Here is a 6,583-nt window from a genome sequence, read left to right on the forward strand (position 1 = left end):
AGGTCCTGACTAAAAGCCCAATTTCTGAAATAAAAATTACTACAGACAGTATATTTAACCAGCTGACAGATTGATTAGCGATAGAAATAAAGTTGTATTATTCAAATAAATGGAAGCTGTATTAACCAATCACAGAACATTTTATTTAATGAAGAATATTGTCATAGTACACTGTAACTAATCAGCCCATCAAAAGCAATCTCAACAAAGAGTACACAAAATTCAGAAGGGCTTCTATGAAAGAATGACAGATTAGGGGGGTTGGAGGACAGACCTATTGTGTGACTCATCCAGGAATTTGAAGACTTTCTTTTCCTCATCCATTAACCTTAAGCATCAGAGGTCAAGCAGGTGACTTTATTGATACATTGGACATCAGACTGTTAATGTCAGCTTCTCTCTGTGTTCCATGGTGTCCATGCATGTCTAGAAGGTCAGGATTAAAAAACGTGAGTGGACTGAATATGGATCTCTCTGCTTTTACAGAGTGAGCTTCTAATCCATTCAGACCTCAGCTCAGATACCACCTCTTCAGGGAGATCTTCCCTGACCACCTTATCCAAACCTCCCCCATACTTTCCAGTCCTCATTTTACCTTATTTTCTTCATACCACTAATCACTAATTGAAACTATGTTGTTTATTGTCCTATTTCTTTGCTAGCATTTAAGCTCCATGAAGGGAGAGCTTTTGTTTATCACTGTGACGCCAACGAATACATTGCCTGGTACATTATGTATTAAGTATTCAATATTTTTTCGGGTTCTCTACCAGAAACAAGAGGCGGATTTTCTCTGATCTTTGCTATGAGAACCTGGTAAAGCTCTTGGAGGCAAAACTCATAAAAGTGCCACCCACCTTCCCAAGGCTGGATCCTACTCTGGAGTTTTTATTCTCAAACTTGTCAGCACATAGCCTCTCGGATTTGTCCATTACAATTTAGGTTACCTACCCTGGTGTTGGATCTCTAGGAGGTTTTTCCTGGTGGGATTCACCTGTCTCCACAGTTTTGGGGGCAGAGGTTTGCCCTGTGACCTCAGTTCTCTAATGGATCCCAGAAGACTTGTTGATTTCAGTTCATTCAGCTTTTTTTCTATGGATAGGAGAGATGACTTCTAAGCACGCTGGTCTGGAAACTGGAAACCATTCACTATTTTTCATAAGTTAGTGAATAAATGCTATTGAGAATGTTCAGCTAGCAGCTGGTTCACAATTGTTTGGTCTAGTTTTGCACATCAAAACTTTATTTTAATCAATCACAACACAGTGGTACAAGGAAATGAATCTTCATACCAGTGAATGGCATTTCTCTGATGATTGAACTTTTTTTACTACGTCAGATTGTTTGCATAGTACAGAGAGTGGTATATAAAAGTTACATTACCCATTAATCAATAATTCTGTAAACTGGGGCGCCAGGGTGGCTCAGTTCGTTCAGCATCCGGATTCTTGATTTCAGCTCAGGTCATGATCTCATGGTTCATGAGTTCGATCCCTGTTGGGCTCTGCTCTCACAGAGCAGAGCCTGCTTGGGATTCTGTCTGTCTCCCTTTCTTTCTGCCCCTCTCTCCCCGACTCATACACACACACACACTTTCTCTCTCGTTCTCTCAAAATAAATAAATAAAACATGAAAAAAATAATTTCTTAAACTGAAAGCAATATATTTTAAGGGTATGGATTATAGTATAGGCTAAGTTACAGTAACAAATACTTCCGTAAGTCACTGGTTCAAACATAATAAAAGTGTATTTCTCTCCCACGCAGTCTGGAAGGAGGCGGTTGCCCAGGTTGAGTGGGTGAAAGATGAGGTAGAGACCCAGACTGAATTTAAAGAGAATATGTAATGTGGATGCTAGCTGTTTAGTTAGGAAGGACTACCTATGATCCAAATATAAATCGTGTACATGTGTGTGTATATGGGGTTCAGGTGAATCAACTTTAGCATAGCATTCAGTTTGAAGAAATATACACTCCTGTAGCCCCAAATAAGTTTAAAACTCTGTTAATATTTTATATACATTTCTCAAGAACTGATAGGGAGATCTGTGCCATAACCCACAACAATACTTCTAAAAATATCATCTCTCTTCCACACTTCTTTCATACTCCATATTTGTTCCAGAGTTTTCCTGAAATCCCCCCAAGCCCCCTGACACCCACCTTTTCTGGCTCTTCTGTCTTCTTCCTCCTGCCTCCACCTCAAGCTCTTTCTTACTGAGATCAATTCAGACTTGAGCTTCTTTTTTATGGTTTCATTTCTGCTTTGCTCATTACCTGGATTCTCCATAAGAAAAAACCTAGGGCTGACCCAGAAATCAAATCTCCTTTCCCTTGTTCTTCAATCATCTTTGTCCCTGTTGCTCTCCCTGTCTTTAGTTTTGCATTACAAAGATACCAAGAACTAGACTGGCAAAAAAAAAAAAAAAAAAAGAATTGCTTACCGTGCTGGGGGGAGGGCTATAATCTGCACAGACAGGAATGAATACGCGTTAAAACGTCTTGTTTCCATCGCACATATATCATTAAGAGCTCAAGTGAGGATAATGTGCGCCAGTGTAACTCCAAAACAGATGGAAAATCTCTCAGTTTAAAAATATTCACAAAGCTGGATTTATACAGATGTTCCACCTGAAGGCAGAGCTGAGCAAATTAATGCTCACAATGGACTATGAAAGTCTAATCTATAAAGTGAAAAGGGAAGGGAAGGAAACTGAAAATTACTGAGCACTTATTCAAGTATTGTGTTAAGCTCTTTAAACAATGTCATGTCATTTAAAACCCCCATCACCCTTCAGATCAGTGCTCTGGGCGTGGGGATCTACTACTCTCAGTAGAACACGAGTGGTGAGATTTTAAAATGCTTGTATTTTCATACCAAAAATAACATGAGAATGCTTAACACAATACAGTGTGAGTGCCTGACGAGAAGCTGTTTTGATTGTAATGCAAGTGGCTGACATTAAGCTTTTGGTTGCTGAGCCATTCATTTCAAATCTATCCATCTCAAATAAACGCACAGCCAGTGGTATGGCATGGCCACTAGCTGAACAACTCGATAAGGAGTTAGGGTGCCCCCACTTGGGAAGTTCCCTTTCCAGAAAGCCATGTATAATCTAGATAACTGACTGCTTGTGAAATCCTGCTTTTTCCTTCCTGCACCCCAGTCCCTGCCCTCTTATGTTCTAAATTCACCAAGAAACAGTGAACCCAAGAAAACCTAGGAACCCACACTTAGACCCCAAGAAAGTCAAAGACCCAGGTCCACGGTCCCTTCCTCTCCTTCTACTTATGACCTCACTATGTGGCCCTTGGACATGCTGTGTATCCTCCAGGACTTGTAATAATCCTCCCCCACCCCCAAATTCCCTTGGCTCTGGTCAAGGGGACCCGTCTGTGAAAGCCTGCTGTAAGTAATATGGACCCAGCTCATTGGCCTCGAGCATTCCTGGCCCAACGCCTTCCTAACAATTAGGCTGATACTAACAGAAATACTGGGGCATATTCTAGATCATCAGGGGGATTATCTTATAATCAAATAATGATAACCAAAGAGTCACATAGTATCTCATTGCTACCTTAATTGAGGTAGACTAATGAGAAAGGTATGAAGTCAGACTTAATATGTAGATGATACATGTATGCCAAGTAGAGGCCGAAAGACTTCACACTGTATGAAATGAATGATGGCTTGGCAGGAGTTCAAATTCGGAATAAGGCTAAGAGCTTGAGACATCCCCTGGCATGTGGCAGGATAGTCATATTCTAAAGAACATGCATCACAGCAGTATTAATATTTGAGCTCTGATGTGGTTAAGCAAGAAAACATCATCACATTGTTAATGCTATTTCCTTGAGTTTTGTTGTCTTTATGAGTATTTTAACAAATTTACAAATATGTGGTAATTTATATCAGTGTGGTAAATTGGATTATTCTTCCCAATTTTTCTCTCTTTCTCTATTATATGATTATATGGCCAAGCTTGTGTCCTGTGACTTTGCAGGACCTTTTGCTAGAGAAGGCAGAATGGTATAGGAGGCTGGGGAGATAAAAGCAACCTGTTTAGATGGCAGCAAAACATTGGCAAAGCTGTCGCTTTCAGCAACACACAGGCCAAAAAAAAAAAAAACTGTACCTAATGAACCTGTGGCATTCGACAAGAGAGTGCTCAATGAGAATGTTGATTATGTGAACAGACTGTACTTTGCTGCATTTGAAAAGGTAGAACAAGAAAGTGATGAGCTCAGAAAAATTGGTCAGTTGCAGGTAAAACCAAGAAGGAATGTAGAGAGCCTAGAAAGTCCAGAAGCTGTAAGGCTGATAAATAAAATTATTTCTCATTTCCAATCAGTGAAGGATAATATTGAAAAATACCTCGTATCTGAAAGACCTACTAAAATGGCCTCACAGAAATAACAAAATCTAAGCCCCATCTCATTAAGACAAACCTTAAGGCAATGTCTGGCAGTCGACACTTTCACCTGGACAAAATGACTTTGAGAAAAGTGGTTAAGAACCCAAAGTACTTGTAATTAAGTCTAGAGAGAGACAAGCCTCACAAAAATTACAGTGTGGATTTTGGCACACGGATTGGCTGTAATTACCTGCATCAAAAATCCAACAGATTTTTGAGAGCCCAGTTTGCAAAAGCACCACCGTCATAGATTAAGAAGCTGACTTTGAGATGGATAAAAGAGCTCTGGGCTCCCAACTGTCTACAGGTAGCAAATAAATGAGAGAGTTGCTAATATTCTGCAATTCTGTTTTCAGATGTGGCCCAGAAGAATGGGAAAGGTAGGTCATGTCTGAGGCAGAGCAAGGCCATCGAGAAAAAAGGGACTGCCACGTTATTCCCAGGGAACAGTGTCAGGGCCTAATAAAGGGCTGTTCCCTACCCTACTGGGGAAACTGGCCAATACTTTCCTGTTTCAGAGTTCCTATGGACCAGTTTACCCCTAAATGCCTCCCATTCTTTCCCTTTTCAAATAGGAGTATTTACTGCGATTTCTCTTCCCTGTTTCATGACCGTATGTTGGCATATTAGGGTGACAGAGTCCTTCCTTTTGTTTTAGCTTATAAGTATCTGGATCAAGAAGGCCACACCAATACTCTGGTTTCTCGTCAGATAGCATATATCTTTCACCTTTTATTAAAGAAGAGCCACACCTGGCCCCAATGTAAAGCACAGATCCTGAACTTTGAGCCTCTGCTGCCATGATTGGATGAGACTTTTTACACGTCTTGAGAGGCAGCGGGGAAGTACGTCACATCAGGGAGCAAAGTGAATATTATTTGAAAGAGACTTTGGTAGATTGAATGCTGTTCTCGATTCTTCATATACTTCCTGTTGCAGGTCTGTTCATCCATGCCCTTTGCCAAGGGACTTTGTAGTATCTCCACTAGAGTCAGCTGAGGATATTTCCTTGCCCCACTGAGGCTGGACCTGGCAGGAATGTTAATAAACATGATGGGGCTTTAAATACATGTGCATGATTTGGTGTGTCCCCTTCAGTCCTGTGATGCATCATTTAAAACACCCCCAAAACCCAAAGAGCCAAAGAAATCCACCAAACAGCAAAACAAAACCCTCATACCCCCTGTAGCCTCTGATCTCAAAATGAAGACATGAGGAGAAGTGATTCTACTCGTCACCTGGTACCAGGCCCCACCTAGTCCAGCTGACACCAGCCAAACCGAACTGTAAATAAAATCCCCAAATACTGAATGTGCAAGCGACTGAGATTTTGGGAGTTGTCAGTTAGGCAGTTAGTGTTAGTTGAATGATAAAATTCACATAAGAGATATAAGCATAAAGGACTCAAACCTCGTTTTATGTTTACACGGAGCTCAGTCGCAATAAATTAGAAAACATTTTGAGTTAACAATAAGGTTCTTTTTTTAAAGGTCTCCAAAGATTAATGAAGTTTTAGAAATTCTGCCTTAGATAGTTCTGATTAAACCCATTCTACAGATGAGGATATTGAAGCAACTCATCGTTGTATAGATGATGATATGAGGTCGGTGGCTTCAGGTCAGTGGGTCTGACGAGGGCTTGCCTGACTTCAGCATAAAGATTTTTCTACTATCTTCCTTGCTGCCTCTTTTTATTAGTTTTAAATATTTTCCCTTTTGTTGAGGTGACTAGTACAAGTAAAATTTGCTAAAAGAGCATACGGAGATTAAAAGAAAAAAAATGTTTTCTAAAAAGAAAGATAGAAAGGAAAAGGATAAACTGCCAAATGCAGATGATGAAACCTGGCAGAATAACTATAAGCAGAACTCTGAGTACCCAAACCCTGTCAGATACTTTTACCATCAAGGGACTGACGTACAGGCTCATGTGTCCCTACTATTGCAAGCAAGAGCTGCTTTCAAAATACTTCTGGACTTGGGGCCATCCACTAATAAGGCTGATACTAACATCAAGCATGCAGCCTGAAAAAAAGAGAATCCTGCAGAATTAGACCGGGCATGAGATACCCTTTGGGAATGAAAATGCAGATTACAAAACAAGTAGAATCTTTTTTCTCTCTTTTTTCTCTCTCTCATTTTGTTTTTTATTTGAGAGATAAGGAGAGCACCC

General features: G+C 40.3%; 1 long non-coding RNA gene across 1 annotated transcript in view; it reads left to right on the plus strand.

Moving 5' to 3' along the window:
* LOC115303428 overlaps positions 1-6,423 on the plus strand; it is a 31,014-nt gene extending 24,591 nt beyond the window's left edge. Inside the window, exon 3 of the long non-coding RNA XR_003914052.1 lies at positions 5,073-6,423. This is a non-coding gene — a long non-coding RNA (uncharacterized LOC115303428). The remainder of the gene's footprint in view (positions 1-5,072) is intronic.
* The last annotated feature ends 160 nt before the right edge of the window (positions 6,424-6,583 follow it).

This window comes from Suricata suricatta, chromosome 10 (assembly GCF_006229205.1).
Source record: "Suricata suricatta isolate VVHF042 chromosome 10, meerkat_22Aug2017_6uvM2_HiC, whole genome shotgun sequence".
Lineage (NCBI taxonomy): Eukaryota > Metazoa > Chordata > Mammalia > Carnivora > Herpestidae > Suricata > Suricata suricatta.